General features: G+C 40.4%; 1 protein-coding gene across 4 annotated transcripts in view; it reads left to right on the forward strand.

Moving 5' to 3' along the window:
- The window catches only part of TMEM178A (transmembrane protein 178A), a 56,411-nt gene that overhangs the window by 13,711 nt on the left and 20,220 nt on the right, over positions 1–22,480 (forward strand). The window contains exons 1-2 of one of the 4 annotated variants that reach the window (XM_012450648.3): positions 12,810–13,046; positions 13,358–13,480. The exons of the other annotated variants lie outside the window; for them this stretch is intronic. The gene's annotated coding sequence lies outside the window, so the exon portion shown is untranslated. Of the gene's footprint in view, positions 1–12,809; positions 13,047–13,357; positions 13,481–22,480 lie in introns of those variants that run through there. 4 annotated transcript variants of the gene reach the window in all.

The following is a 22,480-nucleotide window of genomic DNA, read 5'->3' on the forward strand; positions in this document are numbered from 1 at the left end:
TGACTCACGCCTGTAATCCTAGCACTTTGGGAGGCCAAGGTGGGTGGATCACCTGAGGTCAGGAGTTCAAGACCAGCCTGGCCATCATGGTGAAACCCTATCTTATTAAAAAAAAAAAAAAGAAATATATATATATATATAAAGAAAAGAAACTATATATATATATATATATATATATATATATGAGATATATGATAGAATACTACTCAGCCATAAAAAGGAATGAATTAAGAGCATTTGCAGCGACCTGGATGAGATTGGAGACTATTATTCTAAGTGAAGTAACAGGAATGGAAAACCAAACATCGAATGTTCTCACTGATATGTGGGAGCTAAGCTATGAGGACTCAAAGGCATAAGAATGACACAATTGACTGTGGGGACTTGCGGGGAAGAGTGGGAGGGGACGAAGGATAAAAGATGACAAATAGGATGCAGTGTATACTGCTCGGGTGATGGGTGAACCAAAATCTCACAAATCACCACTAAAGGACTTACTCATGTAACCAAATACCACCTGTATCCCAATAACTTACGAAAAAATAAAATAATAAAAATTAAAATTTGTTTTTTTCTTCAGGTGTTTGAAACAAACAAAAAAGACACAAAGAAACTGTTTACTATACAGCAGTAAAAGATAAAATCCAGCTAGAAGATGTCTGCTGAAGATGCATCAAAGTCTTATATTTCTTTTCTTTTCTCTTTTCTCAAGGGTTACCTTTTCTTTCTGAAATTCAAGTTGGTAGGAGGAAAATAAGCACATGTAGAATAAAAAATTATCATAGAGTTGAAAGGAATTTCAAGCAATGATTCTAACCTGATTTTGATACTATATTGCGGGTGATAGGTGATGTGCACTTGGGCTGTAAACTCCTGTCAATTACCCGCAAAACCTAGCATATCAGCTCTAACTGCCTTCATTTCTCTCTGAAACCACATTATCAGAATGCCTGTGAGCAAGGGGGATGTTATTATCAGCATAATCTCAAATGGGTTTTAATTTATAAGACAGAATATATTGCTTGGAAGGAGCAGGCCCTTTGATTTTTGTTTAGAAGATGTAGGGGTGGGGCCTTTATCCAGATTGCGCATTTTGAAGTGTCGAGGGTATACGGGGAGCTGATGGATTTTGTGGGCATGGAAGCTTCAGTCCCCCAAAGTCATCTCTAGGCACCACCGCTGATTTGGAAAATTGGCAGCTGTATAAATAACTTATTACCTGTTAGTCCTCTGAACAGGTCCCAATGCACCTGATTTGGGAAAGTTAAAAAATAATGACAGGAGAAATTATAAAAGATACAGTTTTGTATGCCCTACAAATGTGGCAGTTACTGAAATAAACAGATCTGCGAGCCACTGAGAGGCGTGAAAGAGTAGTTCCCTGTTCACTTAACCACTGATACAGATGATTCTGCAGTAATATTTTGATTATGCCATGGGGGAAATTGATTGCTTCTTACTAATAGGCCCCAATTGTAATTTTTGAAATTTGTGGCATGGGTGCTTTTTAGAGCATGTTTTTATTTCTGAGTCATCACATAGTTCTTGTTTTCACATTCTTCTGACTATATTTACAGGTTCAAATGCCAGAGCTATTTTTTTTTCCTGGTCAGGTATTCTTCCATACATGTAGTTTTCTGGAGTTGTTATTTATTTCTTAAAAACAATTTTCTTTTTTAGAGACAAGGTTTCACTCTGTTGCCCAGACTGGAGTGCAGTGGTACGATCATAGTTCTCTGTAGCCCCAAACTCCTGGGCTCAAGTGATCAGCCCACCTCAGCTTCTCGAGTAGCTAGGATTACAGGCATCCTCTACCATGCCTAGCTAATTTTCATTTTAAAATTTTTTGTAGAAACAGGGTCTTGCTTTGTTGACCAAGTTGATGTCAAACTCCTGGCCTCAAGTGATCCTCCCACCTCGGCCTCCCAGTGTTGGGGTTATAGTGATTTCTAAAAAGGTCAGATACAGCAGTATTTCTCATGAGATATGAAACATAATTTGGGTTGTGGGTGTAATTTAAAAATTTGTAGTTGATAAAGTGCTTGATAAACATTTATCTACTCATTTGGGTGGGCCTTTAAGTGCCAAATAACAGAATACCCAAGTAAAAATCGCTTAGCCTACAAGGAAACTGTATTATCTTGCATTAACAGGAAGTCTGGAGAAGGCCTGCATCTGGCTATTTAATTAAAGAGATTCAAGGCTTTTGGGCTTTAGCAGACCCAAGGTAGTCAATTTTGCCTTGAGCCATGTCTCTACCGGGTCACAACAGTTCTGTGAGTTGCTAGTTGTGAGTTCTGTGAATGAGCTAGGAAACAGAAGAAGCCAGGCCCCGTGTTCTGATCTCTTCTTTTGTAATAAATGTGATTTCCCAGAAGTCCAGCAGACTTCCCACAGGTCTCATTGGCCAAAATTATGTCACATGACCATTCTTAAAGCAATCCCTGGCAAGTGGAATGGACCAGAGTTTCTTAGACCAATCAAGCTTCAGCCCCTGGGACTGGAGAACGGCCCAGTCTCCCCAGGAAGCACTTGGCTGCCTGACACCTGAACAAAATCTGGCTTTGGTTAGCCAAGGAAGAGGGGCTCCAGAGAGCCACACAACCATAGAAGCCGAAGCAGCAGGGACGTTCAGGTGACAGTCCCATCCTGCCTATGGCCATTCCATAGCAAGAGAAGACTGAGAGGAGAACTCAGATTTCCTCCCAGCTTTTCTGGATCGACCACTTTCTCCACATACTGCCCTAACAGGCACATGGAAGTGGCCTGAAGGCCCTGTGCTTCTCCTTTTGAAGAGCTGTTGGAGTCTCTTTACTCTCTAAAGACCCAGAGGTTGCATGGTTGGTTCTAAGGAGGCTTATTTATAATTGCACTTTAAAAATGGAATGTAAAATGTTCAGATTCTGCATATTAGGGGGTATCATTGTACTCTAAGATCAGAAGGTGCAGTTGCTACACATCGGATACTTAGTCTGGTGCTTCAGTGCTCCGAGATGCGCAGTCTTTGTCCTCACGCTCCTCCCCATCCCCGCACCCCTGGATGTTCAGTGTCTCTCAAGAAGAGCTTCATGGAGAGCATTTTTCTGAACATCTCCCTTCACCCCCACTCCTCAAGCCAGGTTCATTTATAGAATCTGTTCAAGTTAGGCTATGACTTGTTTTAACTTCCTGATTTCTTGGAGGAAAGCAACATGTATCATTTCTATTCTCTGACTGGCAACTGAGTGACCATTGTTACAACTTTCCAATCCATCTATAAATATAACAACTTTGAGCAAGAAAATTAGCAAATCACTCCTTGCTATTGTCAGTGTCCTGGTGTGTTGTTAGTGGCACATGTTCAAAATTAGTAGCCAATTCTAATTTGAAGAAAAGCCACTTAACTCATGTCTGTATTGGGCTTTCATAATCCTTGAAATTTCTGTGAAGAATCATCCGCTTTTGAAATGACAAGCTGGAAGACCTGCAGAGGAAGCAGTTGTTTAGCAATGTACGTTTCTGTTTCTGGAGGAGTGGGATGGAGGGAGAATATAGGAATATGGACCCTGGTTATCTCAGCAGGAATGTTCAAGTCAAAACCCTTCCAACAAACCCTTCCAGGAGCCTTTCTTGTGCTAGGCTCCTCTTGGAACTCTCGTTCGATACCGAGAGACCTATTTATTACAGCTTGATGCTTCCTCAGAGCAGGAATTATGAAGCAAGAAAACAATCTGAACTGTTACAGATGGGCTGAGCTAGCAGGATTTTAGCACAGAAGACTCAGAAGATGGTGTAAAGCCACAAGGTATGTGGGTGGGCATATATTTGGACCACCATATTGCATGCCAACTTGTAGGTTCGACAAGAAAAAAAAAAGCAAGCAAGCAGGCAGGAGAGAAAGGAAAGAAGATAGGAAGCCCAAGAAGGAAGGCAGGAAGGAACAGATGAGCAACTATTTGGTGGATCTTTGGGGAACCATCTCCATAGATCTTGTTTCCTTAAATATCCATTAGGTACATTTAACTTTCTAAAATACAATCTTATGTCTTTCCTTTGACTAAAAATATCTGATGGGTTCCTCAATAAGTTAAACATAGAAGAACCAAATATCCCAGCAATTCCACTAGTAGGTATATACCCCCCAAAGTTGAAAACAGATACTCAGACAAAAACACTCTACATAGATGTTCACAACAGGACATTTGCAATAGCCAAAATTTGGAAACAATCCAAATGTCCATCAACTGATGAATAAAGAAAATGTGGTATGTCCATACAATGGAACATTATTCAGCCATAAAAAGGAATGAAATACTGATACATGTTACAACATGGATGGACTTGAAAAACGCTATGCTCAGTGAAAGAAGCCGGACACCAAGTCCCGTAAGTTATATAATTCCATTTATGAAATATCCAGATTAGGCAAACCCACAGAGACAGAAAACAGGGAGGGGATAATAGGGAGTGACTCCTTGATGGGCAAGTGATTTTCTTTTGGGCTTGTGAAAATGTTCTGGAAATAGATTTTGGGAGTGATTGCACAATGTACTAAATGTCACTGAATTGTACACTTTAGTTGAGATGTAAACAAAAATCCCCCAAATCTCTGATCATTTCCCACTGCCCACAGCTACGAGTCTGAATTTAGCAGGTCATAAGCTTTTACCACGTGCCTCCAGCTACTTCTGCATAAAGTCTAGGATCAAGTTACATGAGACCATTTGCTAGTCCTTCAATACACATGCACTTTCGTATCTCTGCGTCATTGTGCATACTGCTTTCTCTACCTAAATACCATCCTCTCTTGTCCATCTGGACAACATCTACTCTTCCTTAAAAGCTTAGTGCTATTCTCATTTCCTCTCTAGCTTTCCTTGCCTCTGTCCTCAGCCCCTCTCTCATTCCCTGCAGAATCAATTGCTATATTAACTGGGATGCCATTGTATTTTATAAATACCTTTATGATAGCACTTTCTACATTGTACTGTATGATTTCCTTGTTGATTTCACATCCTACCTTAATGCCAGGGATGGATACCATCCAGGTTAGTACTGGGCACATGGGAATCTTCCACAGAATAGTTGTTGAAAAATTTGCCTTAGATTGATTCAAATCACAGTCATATCTGACCCACTCTCTTCTCATCCACTTCATTTTTTTTTCTTGTTGTTAAATTCAAGGACAGGAGAAAATCATTCTCAGTTTTCAAAGACTAAGGCACTAATTAATCCAAAGAAGATAAGGTACTTGGTGTTAAAAAAAATGTAGTAATAGTTATAGATGGATAAAATGCCAACATTTATTGTATGCTTTTATTTTTGAAGTACTCAAAACAAAATCAGTGTATAACTAACAAAGCGCATCTTTATGGAGATTTTCCTCATAAATATTCTTAATCCTTAATGGAAGGATTATATCATTATGTAGATTTTCTTGTCTCTTTGCTTATCTCCATAGGAAGTCACTGTCTTCAAGAAACTCTTCCTTTATCTTTGTTCTCTTACAGGACGTAGGGGCAGTTTTCAGAAGACAGGAACTCAGTATATCAGTCATGCTTTGCCAGGTTCATTCTATGTATGTCCTTTTACTGTTTTGGTTTATTAAATATATTTTTTCCAGTAAAACAGTTGCAACTCCAGTTACATTCTTCCCTTGATCAGAAAGCAGAATAGCTGAAATGAGTTGCTGCAAGAAAGATTCTTGGTTGCTGTCCTTTATCAGGCTCTTCACTGAATCATTCTGCTGCTGTGTCAGACTTGCTACTAGGGAGGTTCCTGTGTGCTGAAAAAAGCCTGGAGAATCACGTGGGGTGTGAGGGTGCTCTTCAGGCTCTTCAAGCAGAGGTGGCTCTTCCAGAGACCCGTGGTTTTACTGGCATTCTGAAGTGATCTTCCTCCTAACAAGTTTATTTTGCAGTTTATTGAGGTGACAGGAGACTGGAGATTTGGGGCATGTTCTTCACTCTGCTCTTAACTAGCTATGTGACCTTGGGCAAGTGACCTTACCTCTTCAGATCTCGATTTTCTCATATGTAAATATGGAGGTTGGATTAGTGTAACCTGTTTGGTCTCTTGTAGCTTTAACCAGCTGTACTTATAAGATGCCTAGAAAACAGCAGCTTAATTAACTCTGCAAAGTGTCAGGATGGGAAAAGGTCAGTTCTCTCTAGAGTGGGTAAGCATTAGGACAGCCCAAGTTTAAGGGCCTTTTTCTGTTTTCAAATTGTTCACTCACGGAGCTTTTCTTTGCTGTTTTGAATGTGACATGCTTTCTTATTGCTAATTTTCTTTTTCATTTCCTGAGGGATTCAAAGGAGAAAGCGGAACTTTTCTATTATTCCAGGCATTCTGTTCTGTTGGAGCAACATTTACCATTTGGTTAGAAGGACTCAACTGTACAATTTTTTTTCTTAGATGATTTCGTAGGAAATTGGCAATAAGTTATATCTGATGTCGGAAACTGGAATTAGAGTTCATAGCAGAGAATGCAAAAGGGGTATATCCTTTAGAAAATTGCATAGTATAATTTAAATTTTTCCTTAATTGCCTATTTTAAATTTCTTTGAAGAAGTTTTAAAAAGATTTTGATGAAAGAAAAAAAACATGCTTTTTTTGTTGCCAAAGGAAAAACATTCTAGGTTTATTCGTTCTTTGTTTCATGAGAGTATTTAATACTCATAATTCATGTGAAGGCAAAGAGAAATCTATCATTGTGCTTCATTTTGTTCAGAAGTTTTAGATAGGTGCTTTCTGAATTTAATAATTCTCTGTGTTAAGTATCTGGAAGTTATATTTGATCACTTTAATTTGTATTATGAATCTTGATTATTCATTTCAGTTTCTTCCTCTTTTCCTTGATTGATATTTCTAGGTAGCTATCCACATATTGTAATTGGCATAATAGTTAATTTCATTCAAAGTCCTATTCAAGAAATCTGAACATGACATGACTCTCTGTGACCCCAAATTTCCACCTTTATGCTGATGAAAGGTCATATCTAGGTGAACCTCTTTAGTCATGCATGGCAGTGATTAGAATGGCAGATCTGCTGCTCAATCTCTGATGCTTGATAGGACATGTTTTTACTTAAATCCTTCCACACAAAGCAGACATTAGGTAGACATGCCATGGGGTCAGGCTGACTCTTCCTGAGAGAGCCACAGTATGACTTCCAGGAGACAGAATGTATATGATCTAAGGTATTGAGCATACCGCCTCATGTTTGCCCTGTCCTAAGCAATTTTGGTCGTTTGGAAGACTTAAAAGATTATCTAAGAGGAGAGAAATGAAACTGTTCAATATAGGTTAATAAAACTGTACTGGCTAGTGATGGGAAAGAGGGAGAGAGACACCTCCATGGAAGAGAGTCATCACATATTGGTCTTCACTTTGGTGTCTTGATTTGAAAATATGTTTCTAGATTTTTTTTTTTATTCTGTTGAGAGTTTTGTTTGTTTCATTCTAATAGTCACACTAGGGAAGAGTCTTACAAGATCCATGGGAGATTATGAACTAGAAAACTGAAATTACTCTGTAGTAGCCAGATGATAAGTGCATTAGTCATGGAATAAAAGAAAAAGCACCTTAAATGTACACAACAACTTTCTTTCACATAACTCAGAGCAGTTTTTACGAAGAGAGAAAGGAGCCATGTTTACTGACTAAGCGTATCTGATCAGGAGAATAGCATTGGAACTGCTGGTAGTTATCAGTTGTCTGCAGTGGAGAGGGTGTTCAGGTGCTACAGTGGGGGAGGATTAGGAACCAGGAGCTGAAGGCCTGGCCTGGCTCTTCCTGCTCCCTGTGGGACTTTGGCAACTCATTTCAACTTGCATGGACCTCAGTTTCTCATTTTAAAAGTGAAGGGTCAGACTTCATGCTTTCTTTTCTTTCTTTGTTACCTTATTATTACATTTTATGATTTATTTGGAGCATCAGGAAGTGCAGAAGGAGTTTTCCAAATAGCTAAAACCTACCTCTCTGTGCATCAAAACTTGTATTTATCTAACTGGATGAATATATTTATTCGGTGCATTATGCACAGCACATGTCTGCCTTCTGAAACAGAGCACTAATTTTAACTTTTGCGTAATGACTCAAGGTTATCAGTATGAACTATGATGTAATGCCTAGGTTCCCTTAGGGGATACAGAGGTTTGTAGAATTATTTGCCATAAAACTAAATGATGTAGTTTACTATTTTTTTTTAAAGATTGTGCTTGTTTTGATTTTTAAAAAATGATTATTGCTTTGCTAAATATCATTTCCTTCTGCTTCTGTTATCTGCCTCTGGCTGTCCCTTTGAATATTCCACTTTGCTGCTTCTGCTGGGCCAGGAACAGGGGGCCATAAATGAAGCAAGTAGATATTAGGTCTGAAATTAGGGCAAATAGTTCCTAGGTGAGGTTTCAGGAGGTACTTCTGCTAATGAGGACTTTGGGAAGACTTTATTGCCACTGCCTGGGGCCTCTGAGATATTTTTCTGTGTTCTAATGAGTGACCCTTAATAAGTACCATTATCAAGGTATATGGCATTTCCTATTTAGAGGATGATGTATATTTTGTGGCTATCTTTCCTAGAGGGGAAAATGAGGATGAAAGCAGGGCAAGAATTACATAGCCAACAGACCTCAAGAGGGCTCAGAAATATAAAGGGGTCACAAGGTCCATGACAGTGTCCAGATGATTGACAGGTATGGGCAGATCTCATTTGTGGGGCATCCCATGCAATTCTCCTGTTCACAGCCTGGGCCTGCCAGCCAGTGTCTAACATGACAGCCCGTTACCACCTCCGTAAGATAAAGCAGATAAAACGGGGGATGGTCATGGCAAGGGTTGAATTAGGACTCGTGGATGCAGAACTTCTATTTAATTGTTATTCCATTGATCTTCAGGACTACCTGCAGTAGATTAAGAAAATTTAATTTGGTTATTCATTTTCTCTGTATTTATAGGCAAATGCCACTTCATTAGCTTGCAAAATGTGGTATCGTCCATTTCAGCATAAATCTAGACACTGACTGATTTGCACTTGTTTAATCTGCAAGCCTGGCAGTTTTGGGAAACCTCCTACCTCCTCCATTGTCCCTCCCCATAGTCTCACCTCACCCATCCGGCAAAGCCAACAATGTTATTTTAGGCTGTGGAAGCCATGTTAAAAATATCACTGGGTTTCTCTAAGCTTTTCTGAAGTTTTAAAAGAATAAATAAAAATAAGGCCAATTTCACACGGGGCTCTTCTTTGCTGCATTTTCTAGGCACCCACAGAAGAGAAGTAACATGGCCTGCAATCGGATCTGGTACTGTTTCAGGACACAGCTTCCCTGTCCAGGAGGTGGACAGGAGCTTATCCTGGGCAGGATAGAGCCTGAAGGGTCTAATATCTGCAGCTGTAATTTCACTTAGGATTGTGTTTTTTTTAGTTCCTGAGAGTGATGGGGGAAGTGTGTGAAAGAGCCATGAGGTGATCAGCAATTAGAGAAATAGGGCTGTCTGCCACCTATTTCAGCACTGGAGTTAAGTAAGCCACAATCGTGTACCACTTGGATTAGCTTTTTCCTTCCTTTTAACACAATCAGTATGGATGAAGATGGGCACAGCATGGAAGCAACTTCTGCTTTCTTCCCTTCTAATATCGGCCCCTCCTGACTTCTAGAAAAATACTGATGTACTTGAGATCAGGCTTCTGGAATTACAGTTCCTGTAGCAGTGGCTGTAGACTGCCTTATTTATCGAAGGCTTTGGATTGACTTCTTTATTGATTTGGGCTGATAATCACGCAGTCTGTTGGGCTGTTCCTAATTATTTTGGCTATCTTAATTATTGAATTGTGCATGATCTGTTCTGTTCAAGTAACATCTCAGCAAAAATAACTGAATCAGCTGAAAAGTGCATGCATCTACCTAGTTCTGATCTGCTTCTGCCTCTAGCCTTTTGTGTCACGTTACATGAATCATTTTGCTTCCCTGTTTTTTATTTTCCCCTCTGTGAACGTAGAATGGTATTTATCTTGTGGCTTAAGATTTAGGGTTGCTAAATATCAGGGGCTATCAAAATGTAAATTATTGCAATCAGTGTGTTAGGGCCATTCATGCTGACTTCATGTAGTTTAAATATTTGTTTTTTTCTGATTATGAACTTTCATATATACACGCTTATTATGATAAATACAGAAAACTATAAAGAAGGAAAAAAATCATCTCTTATGCTGCCAGTTAGTTATATAAACCTGTTAAAAGATTTGTGTTCATTCAGTCTGTATGCTAATGTACATACAAACCTGTTATTTGAGATACTGTGAAATATACTGCTTTGTATCCAGCATTAAGCCAGGAGAATTCTCCACTTTTGATCATTTTTAATATCTGCATAGTATTTTAATGTGTGAATGCAAAGCCACCTATTCCCGTATCTCCTCATATCCCTTTTTTTTAACCCAACTGACAGAAACATCTATCTAAAATAAACTTGATCATATCGCCTCCCTGCTTAAGTCCTTCTGCAGCTCCTGATAACTTGCTGGATGGAGCCTTGTCATGTGGGGGAGGGAGCTCTTCCCGCCTGGTCCCTGCCAACCTTTCCTCTTAGCTCTTTATTTCTCATCAGTCTCCCTCTCATGCTTTTTGCTCCAGCAATACTGAACCTCCTGTCAGTTCCGATAAAGGCCCCTGTCCCCTACACCTACGCTTTTGCTGTTCCTCTGTCTAGAACGGCCATTTCCTCCCCCGAGTGCCACCCACATGTGCCCCTGGACCCAGCTGACTCTGACACAGGAAGGATTCTCCAACCTCCTCTCACTGGAACCTCTTCCTCTTGGCAGTTTTGTATTGGCCGGTTTATATTTCCATCCCTTATATCACTGCCAGACCCTCTAATCTGTTCTTCATGCAGGGACCAGAGTAAAATGTTTTTTGCTTGTTTAAAAAAATCAATTCTGTTCATGCCTTATCCTAGTTTATAATCTTTGGTGACTTCCATTGGGGTTCCCAATAGAGACCAAGTCTCAGCCCGGCCTTCATTCCCTCCACGGTCTAGCTCCCTCCTTCCTTTCTAGCAACATCTTCCATGACGTTCCCTTACTCTCCACAGTGCAGACCTGCAGGTCTTCCTGTTCAGGAGTGAGCTGGTCTCTCCCCACAAAGCGCTGTGCCTGCTCTTCCTTCTGCCCCAAAAGATCATCTTGCTTCTCTTGGGAATGTCAGCCTTCTTCCTGTTATAGCTCAGGCACCCTGTTCTGTGATTTCAGAACACTCTGTACTTCTCCTTTGTGTCAGAGTTGTAATTTGACATCTCTTTGTGCCAGTCTTTCAATAATGCCCCTGTCCTTTTCTAGACTCTAAGCTCTGAGAGGGTAAGGCTTTCGTTTGTTTTTACTCACTTTATAGGTAGGATTGAACTGAGGGAAAATTGAAGGGTCTAATAGGTGAGGCCCTTCAGTAAATTGGGCTAGATAAGACTAGTTAAGTTAGAGGTGACCGAGTAGGGTATGGCAGGAGGCATGGATTAAAGGTGATCACTCATAAGAAGTGCCTGGTCTCTTGTACTACTTGGAATTCTGATGAGAAAAATATTAACCCCATTTTACACATTAACTAAGACTCAGAGACTTCCTTTGCTGCAGGTAGAAAGCTAGCTAATGGGTGGTAGGACCATGATTATTAAGCCAAACTCCAGGATAAGGAGGCTGTGTAGAATGAAGGGCATGCCGGGCTGTCTCTGAGGAAGTGACAGCCTCCTGGTCTGCAGTTTGTAGAGCTTGTGTTTGTCTGTGTGCCTCAGGAAGTGTTTTGGCTCAGTGTGGGTCTGAAACCAGCCAGGCAGTGAAATGGGGCATCCAGAAGCAGGGAGTCCTGAAGCTGATTTCACCCCTGCACACTTGTGCCTTGGTGATTAGTGGTGCTCTCCGAGGCCTTTTGTATTGCCCTACACACATGGGGCAGCTGCTGACCAGGTTACCGGTCCTCAGAGAGCACTCCACTGAGTCACTAGGTGCTCAGACTTTGGAAAATTCAGGTACTTCTGAGCCCTGCAGGGAAACAGAGGTGGGCTTTCTCTTCCTAGCCCAGGGTTCTTTAGGTACCCCTCAGGAGTGGCGAGGACTGTGGGATGCCCAAGAATAGTGGCTCTCCAGCCCCAGGCTTGGAATTCCAAACAAAGGCACAACAGAAGTGTTCTGGTAAAAGGGAATAATCCATAAAGGATGTTGCCAGAGAGTTTTAAAAAATGTCTTCAGAATTCTGTTAAATTAGATTTTTCTTTTAATTACATATTTATCCTTCAGAAACTTGAAACAGCCCCATTTCTTATCAGCATATTCTTTGTCAATTATGCACAGGCACCAGCTTATGGTGCCGAGGGTGATGCTTAAGTACAAGGCAGCTGGAATGTTTTCCCCTTGGGTTGAGGGGAGTGATAGGAATGCTGATGTGCTGCAACTCTGGGCTGTGGATGGTGGCTGGTGGCAGAGGGGAGCGCCTAGCTGATTACAGTAGGCAGTAGCGCCTGGGGGCAGGGTGGTGGGCAGATGGGTGGGCAGAGCTGAGTGACATAGCGTGCTAACCTCTCATTTTTGTGCTCCTCTAAACTCCTCCTATCCACTGGTTCTTAGCAGTGAATTCCCAACTAGCTGATTTAAGAGATGCTTAGCAAAACTGCCTAATGGCATTTTTCTTTCTTCCAGCCTGGTTGGCTATGTCATCATGCTGCTTGACGTAAAATTAGGGCTGGAAACATTTTGTGGGCCTGTTCTGATGAGATGTAGGCTGAAATGTGGCAGAGTATACGTGCGTGTGTGCATGCGTGTGTGGGTGTATTATGAGATGCAGTGAGAAGGGTAGTAAGGTACAGGTCTGGACTGTTTGCAGGTTATCTCACCCTCTCCTTGTCCTCCAGCCAGGCAGTCTGGATGTCCTTGTCAGGACTGGATGTGATAAGGATGGGCGGTAAACAGAAAGAGGATCATACCTCTCCTTCATGCTGTCATCGGAACTGGACCAGATGTCTATTTATATTTCAGGTTCAAGCACCTGATAGTTATTTGGACTGTTTCACCTATGTGGGGTTGGTAGGTACATTCAGGTAGGAGGAAGTATAAGGAATTCATTTTAGAAGGTGCAACTGTGGGGTTGGGCCCCCTTTCCCCACTCATAGAGAGATTTCTGTCTAGAGACATCAGTTCCACTAGGTCAAGGGGAGGTTTTCCCTTCCCATCCTTACCAGGTATTGAACCCCCAACTCTCACCCCTGATCTGGGGCTCCTGCGTGTCTAGGGCTCTGAGGTTACGAAGAGGTGGAGTCCCTTGCCCTCACGTCCCCCCTTTCCTGGACCTTTTTTTCGCATCCTAGTAACTTCTGTGCCCCTTGTTTTTTTCTCAGACCCAGTCAAGTGTTCAGGCACCTGAAAACCAAGCAGGGAAAGGAGCTTTTCTACGCAGAGTTTGATACAGCGGTTTCCTTGAGTCTGTTTCTGCTTCAGTGTGGGTAGAAGGCAACCTCAAGGTATCAGTGTGAAAGCAAAGGGGATGGAAATGTACAGATTGATATGATGAAAGCAATGCCATGTGTCAACACAGGTCTGCCTGCTCTGTCCTTGTTCACTTGAAAGGATTAACTGGGCATGATCAGATGTAGTCACAGTGACTCCTTATCTGACAAAGTCTGTTTAGGTATCTAAGAGCTGGTTTTTAGGGCAGATGCAAATTCAATCCCATCTATGTCACTTGTTAGCTGTGGGACTATAGGCAGATTATTTAATTTCTCTCAGCCTCGGTTTCCTCCTCTGTAAAACAGAGGTAACAATAGAACCTATCAGATGAGGGAAATGTGAGTAAACTCTCAGCACAGAGCCTGGCATATAGTACACTTTGAGAAATTTATTATCAGTCCTCTTAATTATGTGGCCTTTGGCAGGCCATTTAAGTGCTCTATGCTTTGTTTTCCTTGTTTGTAAAAGGGGAAGAATGTCTGCCATAGGTGGGCTTTCTACTCCTAGCCCAGGGCTCTTTAGGTACCCCTCAGGAGTGGCGAGGACTCGCCTTCTGACACATCCTCTGTCTGCCAGGATGTGTCAGAAGGCACTTTGAACAAAACATAACATGCTATAGAATCAATAAAAGCAGGATTATCATTTTCCTAGAACTACACTGAAGCAATTCTGGTGGTCTCAAAAGTGTGCTTATCTGGATGCAGACTTAGGTCCTGATTTAGAGATGCCTGTGGAGCTGTTGGAGGAACCAGACACATGGGAAATAGTGATAAAAGCTGCTAAAGACAGAGGGTCCTGCCCTGACTGTCACTTCCTGCTGCTGCCACTAATGGCTTTGAGATTTGGCTTCTTCCTACCATGAGGCTCTTGCTGCTGGAAGGTGGTGAGTGCCACCCTCAGCTCTTGTTGGAGCATCTAATTGATAAAGCATCTAATTTGTAGACTTTATTGCCCCTTTCCTTCTTTGACTCTGGCACTTGCCAGCTATCTAACTGTAAGAGGGTGGGCTGAAAAATTAAAAGGAAATGCAATTCAGACTTTTCAGTTTTGCTTTATCATTGCTTAACCTTGATTATTGCTTAGAAAAAGTTGAAAATATTGTTCATAATCAGTTCAATATTGGTTTTTGATATTGATCTCAATAATGTGTAAAAATTCAGGAATACAGCTCTATCAATTAACAAGCCGGCTATGGAATAGATTCTCTCTTTAGATCTTGAAGTCCAGCTTGAAAGGGGCTCCTAGTTTCCATTTATCTTGATATGTATCTATAACATATCCCATCATAAATCCAGCAGCCCATCTGGTGAAGGGAACATGAGAACATTGCTCATGGTAGCAAATATGTTTAATTTTTCTTTCGCACTCTGAGCAGAGCTATTGCCCTTGTCTATATTTTCATAAATTAGCTGTACCAAATGTCACTTTCCTAATCACCATATACAGTAGTAATTAGTCAATTCAGCTTGATCCAGAGTTCATTTTCATAAAGGAAACCAACTTTTGAAAGTGTAGCTCAATATGAAGGATTCTATCAAGACACCTGGAAAGGACCAACAGTGCATTGTTTTTAAGGATAATTTGCCCTGGAAAACTGCCAACCCACACTAAAATGTGCAGCCTTTCTCCAGTAAGTTGCTCTTTTCTGAGTATTTGGGAATTTGCTAAAGCCATCAATGTTTATGGATCATCATGCGGCAAGTAGGAGATCTCTTCCTCCCCTTCTCCCTCCCCATTTCAGAGTTCTAGTTTAGTTTCATTTTGTTAGTTTTTGGGTTTTGTGGCACCATATTCTAGACTCAGATAGTAGGTCTTCTGTCTAAAAGGCATGTGCGAAATAAACGTTTATTGAATGAATGAGTGAAAGAAAAAGTAAATAAAACGATTGACATTTGAATGCAAAAGGTAATGCTTGAAATGGAGACAGAATGGTGGTTTCTAGGAGCTGGAGAGGAGCAAATAAGGAGTTTTTGTTTAATGAGTATGGAGTTTTTGTTTTCAAGATGAAAAGAACTCTGGAGCTGGACGGTGGTGATGGGTGCAAACAATGTGTGTGTATTTAGTCCTGTGCCCTTAAAAGTGATTAAGAAACAGTGGTGTCAGCAGATGAAAAAATAGGAGGTTCCAACCCTCATAGCCACACAAAAACATTGATTTTGACAATTATCCATGGATGAGAATACCTCTGTGGTAACTCCAGAATCCAACAGAGAGATTCTAGAACCTCATTTAAGAAAAAAAAAATCTGAGAATAGGTATCTTGAAGAGGGTCATAAGAACAGTTTTACTTTACCTGTGTCACTTCTCCCTCAAGGTGGCACAGCTCAATTCCAAGAAAGACCACTTTGGCCTATGATCTATCCAGTGGGGTAAAGAAAGAGTGTAGTTACTATCTGATTTGCACAGCCTCACAGGACATTGTCCAAGATGCTCACTTCTGCCTTGCCCCACCCATAGATCACTAATGGGATTGACATGTTTGAATAGTCCAGGGGAAGCCAGGAGCAGGGAAAAGGGTCAGGAGCTCACAAAAACCATTGCATAGGTCTCATCCTATTAACTGACTGTGGACTCCACCAAGAGGCCCACCCACAAACTCCATGGGATGCCGCACCTGAAGTCATGTGCTCCCGCAACTGGCTAGCATGTGCTCCTAGCTGTGTATATATATCCCTAGGATGGTGCATATAAGCCTCTGAGATGGTGTGTGCATGCTCTTACAGACAGCATGTGAATATCAGCCCCTAGCTCAACTCCAGGGGATGCAGAGAACACTTCAGGACACTGCCCTGGGGAAAATCAAGGGCAGTGCCCTTAAGTGTTGATTGAGTGAAGGCCAGTACCCTAAAGTGGAATTGAGAGAAGATCAGTAGTACTAAGATGGCCCCCACTGCCTGCAAGAGGGAATGAGAGAAGTGGGGCAGGTGTGTCCATAGTTAAGGACTGAGAGACCTTTAAAATCTCTAGCTGGGCTGACTAGTGAAGGTCATTCTCTCCCTGTGTCAGTCAGCAAAGACAGGAGGAGGAGACTGATTCCCCAAATGTGAAAACAGTAACAAGCCTTCAAGGAAAATGAAGAATCAAAGAAACTTTACTAAAGGAACAAAATAAAGTTCCAGTAGTTGGCCCCAAAGAACTGAATATCTATGAATTGTCTGATAGAGAATTCAAAATAATTATCTTAAAGAAGCTCAGTAAACTACAAGAGAACAGAGATAACGAAATGAAATCAGGAATACAATACTGAACAAAATGATAAGTTCAGCAGTGATAAAAATCATAAAAAGAACCAAACAGAAATTCTGAAGCTGAAGATACAGTGACTAAACTGAAAATTCAGTAGAAAGCCTCAACAGCAGACTGAAACAGAAGAAATAATCAATGAACTTGAAAACAGATCAATTGAAGTGATTCGGTAAGAGGGAGAAGCATACAAACAAAAGAATGAAAAAGTGAATAATGTGTTTGTGACTTATGGGATAGTATCAGACAAAATTCCAGAAGGAGCAAAAAAAGAAGAAAGGGACACAAAGCTTATTTAAAGAAATAGTGACAGAAAACTTTCCAAATCTGAGGAGGGCAGTGAACATCCAGATCCACAATGCTCAAAGAACCCATAATAGGCTGAACATAAGAGATTTTCACTGGGACACATGATAATCGAACTGTTGAAACTCAAAGACAAAGAGAATTTTGAAAGCAGCAAGAGGAAATCAACTCATTACATACAAGGGAATCCTCAAAAGACTACCAGTGGATTTCTCAGCAGACCCCTGCAGGCCAGAAAAGCATGGGGCAATATATTCAAAATGTTGAAAGAAGAAAAAAAACCTGCCAACTAAGAATAATTTTTAGAGTTTTCATTTTTTAAAAAACCAAAAGATAAGTGTTGGCAAGCATATGGAGAAAAGGGAACCGTGGTACACTGTTAGTGGGAATGTAAATCGGTACAACCATTATAGGAAAAATTATAAAACTACCGTATGACCTGGCAATCCCACTTCTGGATATTTATCCAAGAGAATTAAAGTCAGGATCTCGAATAAATGTCTACATGCGCATGTTCTTTGCAGCATTATTCACAGTAGCCAAATATTCACAATAGCCAAGAAGCAACCTAAAGGTCTATCTACAAATGAATAAAGAAAATGTTTTATATATGTATATAATGTGTAATATGTATATAAATGTTTTATACATGTATATATAACACATTTCCTTTATCCATTCATCTGTAGATGGACCTTTAGGTTGCTTCTTGGCTAAAGCATATATGCATATATATGTGTATAATGGAATATTATTTAGGTTGCTTCTTGGCTAAAGAATATATATAACATGGAATATTATTCAGCCTTAAAATAGAAGGAAATACTGTCATATGTGACATGAATGGACCTGGAAGACGTTGTGCTAAGTGAAACAAGCCAGTTATGGAAAGACAAATACTGTATGATCACACTTATATGTGGAATCTAAAATATTCAAACTGATAAAAGCAGAGAATAGAATGGTGGTTATCGGAGGGTAGAATGGTGATAACCAGGGGTAGGGAATATGGGGAGATAGATGTTGGTCAAAAAGTACAAAGTTTCAGCTATGCAAGATTCATAAATTCTGGAGGTCTATGTACAGCATGGTAGATAGATAACAATATCGTATTACAGACTTGAAATTTGCTAAGAGGGTACAACTTAAGCATACTCACTGTACACACCCACAAAGGGTAACTATGTGGTGTGATGGATATATTAATTAGTCTGATTGTGGTGATTATTTCACAGTATACACAGCTATTAGATCATCAAGTTTTGTACCTTAAATGTATACAATAAAAGTGGCTAAGATGGTGGATTTTGTGTTATGTGTATTTTACCACAATAAGAAAAATTGGAGGAAAAAAGACAGTGATTGATAGTTGGCCACTTTTTTTCTTCTAAACGCTGGAGATGAGGATGAAATTACAAGTACTGTAGTCGCTAGGTCACACTTCATTGGTCCTGCCTATAAAGTGGGAGGAGAGAGGGAATAGAGTGACATTAACAGTTATTAAGTACCAATTATAGGCTAGGCACTGTGTTAGGACAGTGTATATGTATTATCTCATTTGATCCTTATGACAATAATGTGAGATTGTATGATCACCTATTTTACAAATGAAGAAATACAGGCTCAGAGTAGTCAAGCTGATTGCTCTAAGTCACACAGCTGGTCCTGAAAGCCAGTATTCTAGTTTACACTTTTGCATGATACTTCTTACCCACACACAGAAGGTAGAAAAAATACATTCCCAAATTTCTCTTAACATTTGGGAGCATGAAGGCTTAATTAACTTTACAATTTAAAGTTACCTTCACTGATGTTCACTCTAAAAAAATGTGATACTGGAGAGTGAAGAAAGCTGAGCTTTGTTTCCCACCCTGACTATTTGGATGCTTTCCTGAATCCAAGGGATTTTAAGTTCAGGTTTGTAAAAACAATAGCTTTAGACCTATATTCTGTTAAGACAACTTTTGTTCTGACTATATTGATCTTTCTGAGGTCAGTATGTTGTGACCAGAGCAAGGGTAGCCAGTGGTGACTGTTAGCCTGTTTTTGTAACATGGTATCCCTTGTGGAAAGGAAAGTCCACAGTGTGTTCCACATGAGCATCAGCTGAATTGATGGCTGTGTTCAGTTTCACATGAGACAATGGCTCTGGGAACAAGGTACAGGACGGGTGTCATGTCTTGCCTGTGTCTGCCTTTTTTCTAACAGCATAATCAGGTCCCTTTTCCCCTGAGCTGGAGAGAAAAGAATAATGTCTCTACATTGTGATTCCCTTGTCTCCTGCTACAGACGGAAGAAAAAGGAAAGGAGAAGAAGAGAGCAGGGAGGCTCTATAAGCCAAATAAAATTATATCTTCTCTTTGGTCTTGAAAGGTAAATACTGTACCTGCCACACCAGATAGGTCACCAACTGTATGCCAAGATGGTTCTGAGAAGCTCTGGTTTAAAATTTTAAAATCTTAGATTACTTTTGATTATAGATACAATATAATAACTACATTAAAGGAGATTTAAAACTTAATTCAGCAAGCCAGTGGTCAGCCTAACCAAATGACAGATTCCACTTTTGCACAGGATCATGCCTTTCTGAACACTATTATTTCTGGTGCACTTCTCCGTCACTTTTTTTTTAAGCTTCTTTGATGATATTTACTATCTCTGAAATGGGTTGAATCTGTGTGACTTGTCATTGAACCCTCCCTCTTTGGCCTCTGGAGATCATGTGTTTGTAGTTCAAGGAACTCACCTGAGTCTTGCCTTTAAGAAATAGTCCATTTGTCTGGATTTGTTCAGATAAATAAAGTAGCAGTAGTAAGAGTAATAATAATTAAAGCTAACACTAATAATATTATATTATTATTTCATGTAATCCTCCTTCGAGATAGATGAACTGTCATTGTCTACGTATTACAGCTGAGGAAACTGGTGCTCAGAGAGGTTAAATAACTCGCCAAGGGCTCACAGTTAGTGAATAGTGAAGCCAAAATGCAAATCCAGCCTGTCTTGCTCCAGAGAGAATATCGAGTGAACACAGATAAAATTTCTTAGTTACCAAGAAGCTGAGTCTCCATTAATAATAAGAAACAACTATGGCAGAACCAGATATAGCATGTGGTAGATGGAGAATCTAAAGAAAGAATAACCGCACACCTTCCAGTCCCTTTCTGTATCAAACGTTCTTGCTCTCAGTTTCTTTTACTTTGGTTGAAGTCTTACTCATTTTCATCTAGCAATCTCCCCTCTCCAGGATGGAAGCCACATGAGACTCTTGAGCATTTGAAATGACCTTGTCTGAAAAGAGATGTGCTATAAGTTGAAAACATCAGATTTAGATTTTGAAGACTTAGTATGAACAATTATATAAAATTTCTCATTAACAGCTTTCAAAGTATCGATTGCATGTCAGATTAAAAGATGTTAAAATTAACCTCACTTATTTTTAAAAATATGACCATTAGAACATTTAAAACTCTTTTGACTTGCATTGTATTTCTACCAGACAGAGCTGCTTAGATTTACTAATTAGTATCTCTCTTCTTTGAGTTCTGCAGACTAGATGATGAAAAATCTGTCTTCAAGAGCTTTACCTTTGGAACTGGTTTTAGCCATTTGAGGCTCAAAAGTCAGTGTTAAGCCCCTAAACTTACTGTATTTAGTTTACCTATTTTAACAAGTTTAACTGTTTATACCCAGTACTGGAGGTGATAAGGAAAGCATTTTCTTTTGTCTGCTTAGCCCCTGCTTTGCTCTGAAATCAAATCTCTGACCAGAACATGGCTGCTACCCTGTCCTGTGACCCCATGATTGATTTTTCTTTTCAAACTGGATGTGTGCTGGGGAAAGAGTTCTTTATTTTTCTGCTCATGGGCCAGCTGAAGAATTCCAAGTTGCCTTTGAAATGTTTAAGAAACGATATAGCCTGTTATTATCTCTTTCTGCTAGAGAACCTTAAGAATTAGTTATACTGTTATTGCCATCAACAATTTCAGACACATCTCTTAAATGTTGTATATCCAGAAAAAAGAAGTCACAGCCTCCCTGCTTAAGGAACTTGGGACATTCATGAGAAGGCAGACGTTCTGATCTATTAGGCAGTGGCAAAGACTGAGTAATCAAGAGTGAGATGGTGAGGCTCGGTCTCTAACTTCAACATAGAGCCCGCAGAGAGAGTGAGCTCTGTGGTCTGCACCTTGAGTGTTTGGGGAGGGCTTTTCGAAGGCAGTGAGCCTGGAGGGATTAGTAGTTTTTTGGACTGTTCTAAAGTTAGCGATGTAGGCTAGGATGGTCACAGAAATGGGGATGAAGTTGCCAGGGGATGACTCGGGTAGGGAGGGAAGTAACCCCTGGGAAACAGTCACAGGTAAGTGTAAGTGAGGTTGTAAGTGAGAATAGATGATAGGGGTCTGGAGTCTGAGTTTGATTCCGGGGGAACCCGATTGTATGTTCCTAAACAGAGCCAGACAATGAAAACTCCAACCTCATGTTCTGTGGGACCGCATGTGATTTTCTAATCTTCTGTTTGTCAGTGTGGAAGTTGGCACGCAATGGCAAAGCATTAAAACACTTAAATAAACAATTATATAGTATTTATATGTGTCAGACACTTTATTTTAAAATAAATACAAAATTTTAAAACAAATACATAATTATATCATGGCAAGTGAAACTGCTTCTCACTTACAGTAGTCAATTTAAAGCCACATATTAAGTTAATGATACTGTAAAAGGCAGGTAGATGTAACAAAAACTGTAAAGGTTTTCATCTTGCATTTTACTGATGGGCACCTGAGCCTCCAGAGGCCCCAGAACTTCACACAGCAGACTTATCTAGCAGTGGCATGCAGGGTGGGTTGAGAGTTGAGCAAGGAGGTCAGTTAGCAAATTCTTCAGGAGGGAGGTGATGGGAGTCTTGCTCTGAAGTGGCGAGAATGGAGAGGAAACATGAGTGCTGTGGGTTGGGCCATTGTTCAGGCAGCTGTTGTCATGTGTCTATTTCTCTGTACACTTGGGTTAATCTGTGATGACCATTTAGGGTGCAGACTCCTGGTGTGTGGCAGTGGTTCTGTATGGCAAATTGGGCGGGTGCCAAGAGAGAACTCATAATCCAGCGCTGACATGGAGTGCTTACCATGGGCCACACATCTTATGCTAAGATCCTGAATTACCTTTTTCATTCCTAACCATAATTCACTGAGGTATCTGCCGTTATCCCCCCTCTTTTATAGACAAGGGAACCAAGGCGCAGAGAGCTACAGTAATTTGCCACAAGTCACACAGCTGGGATTCAAACCCAAGTCTGTCTGACTGCAAGGCCTTGAACCATCATGTATACTGCCCGCCTCATTATTGATAGTAATGACTGTTGATAGCATCTTTCTCATGTTTCTCCCTCATTTAACCTTGAGTAGGGGTTTCTATGACTTAGCTTGGAACTCAGCATTGGAAACAACAGAAATTCACTAGGC

Source organism: Aotus nancymaae, unplaced genomic scaffold (assembly GCF_030222135.1).
Source record: "Aotus nancymaae isolate 86718 unplaced genomic scaffold, 86718_ANA_hifiasm-v0.15.2.pri h1tg000057l, whole genome shotgun sequence".
Taxonomy (NCBI): domain Eukaryota; kingdom Metazoa; phylum Chordata; class Mammalia; order Primates; family Aotidae; genus Aotus; species Aotus nancymaae.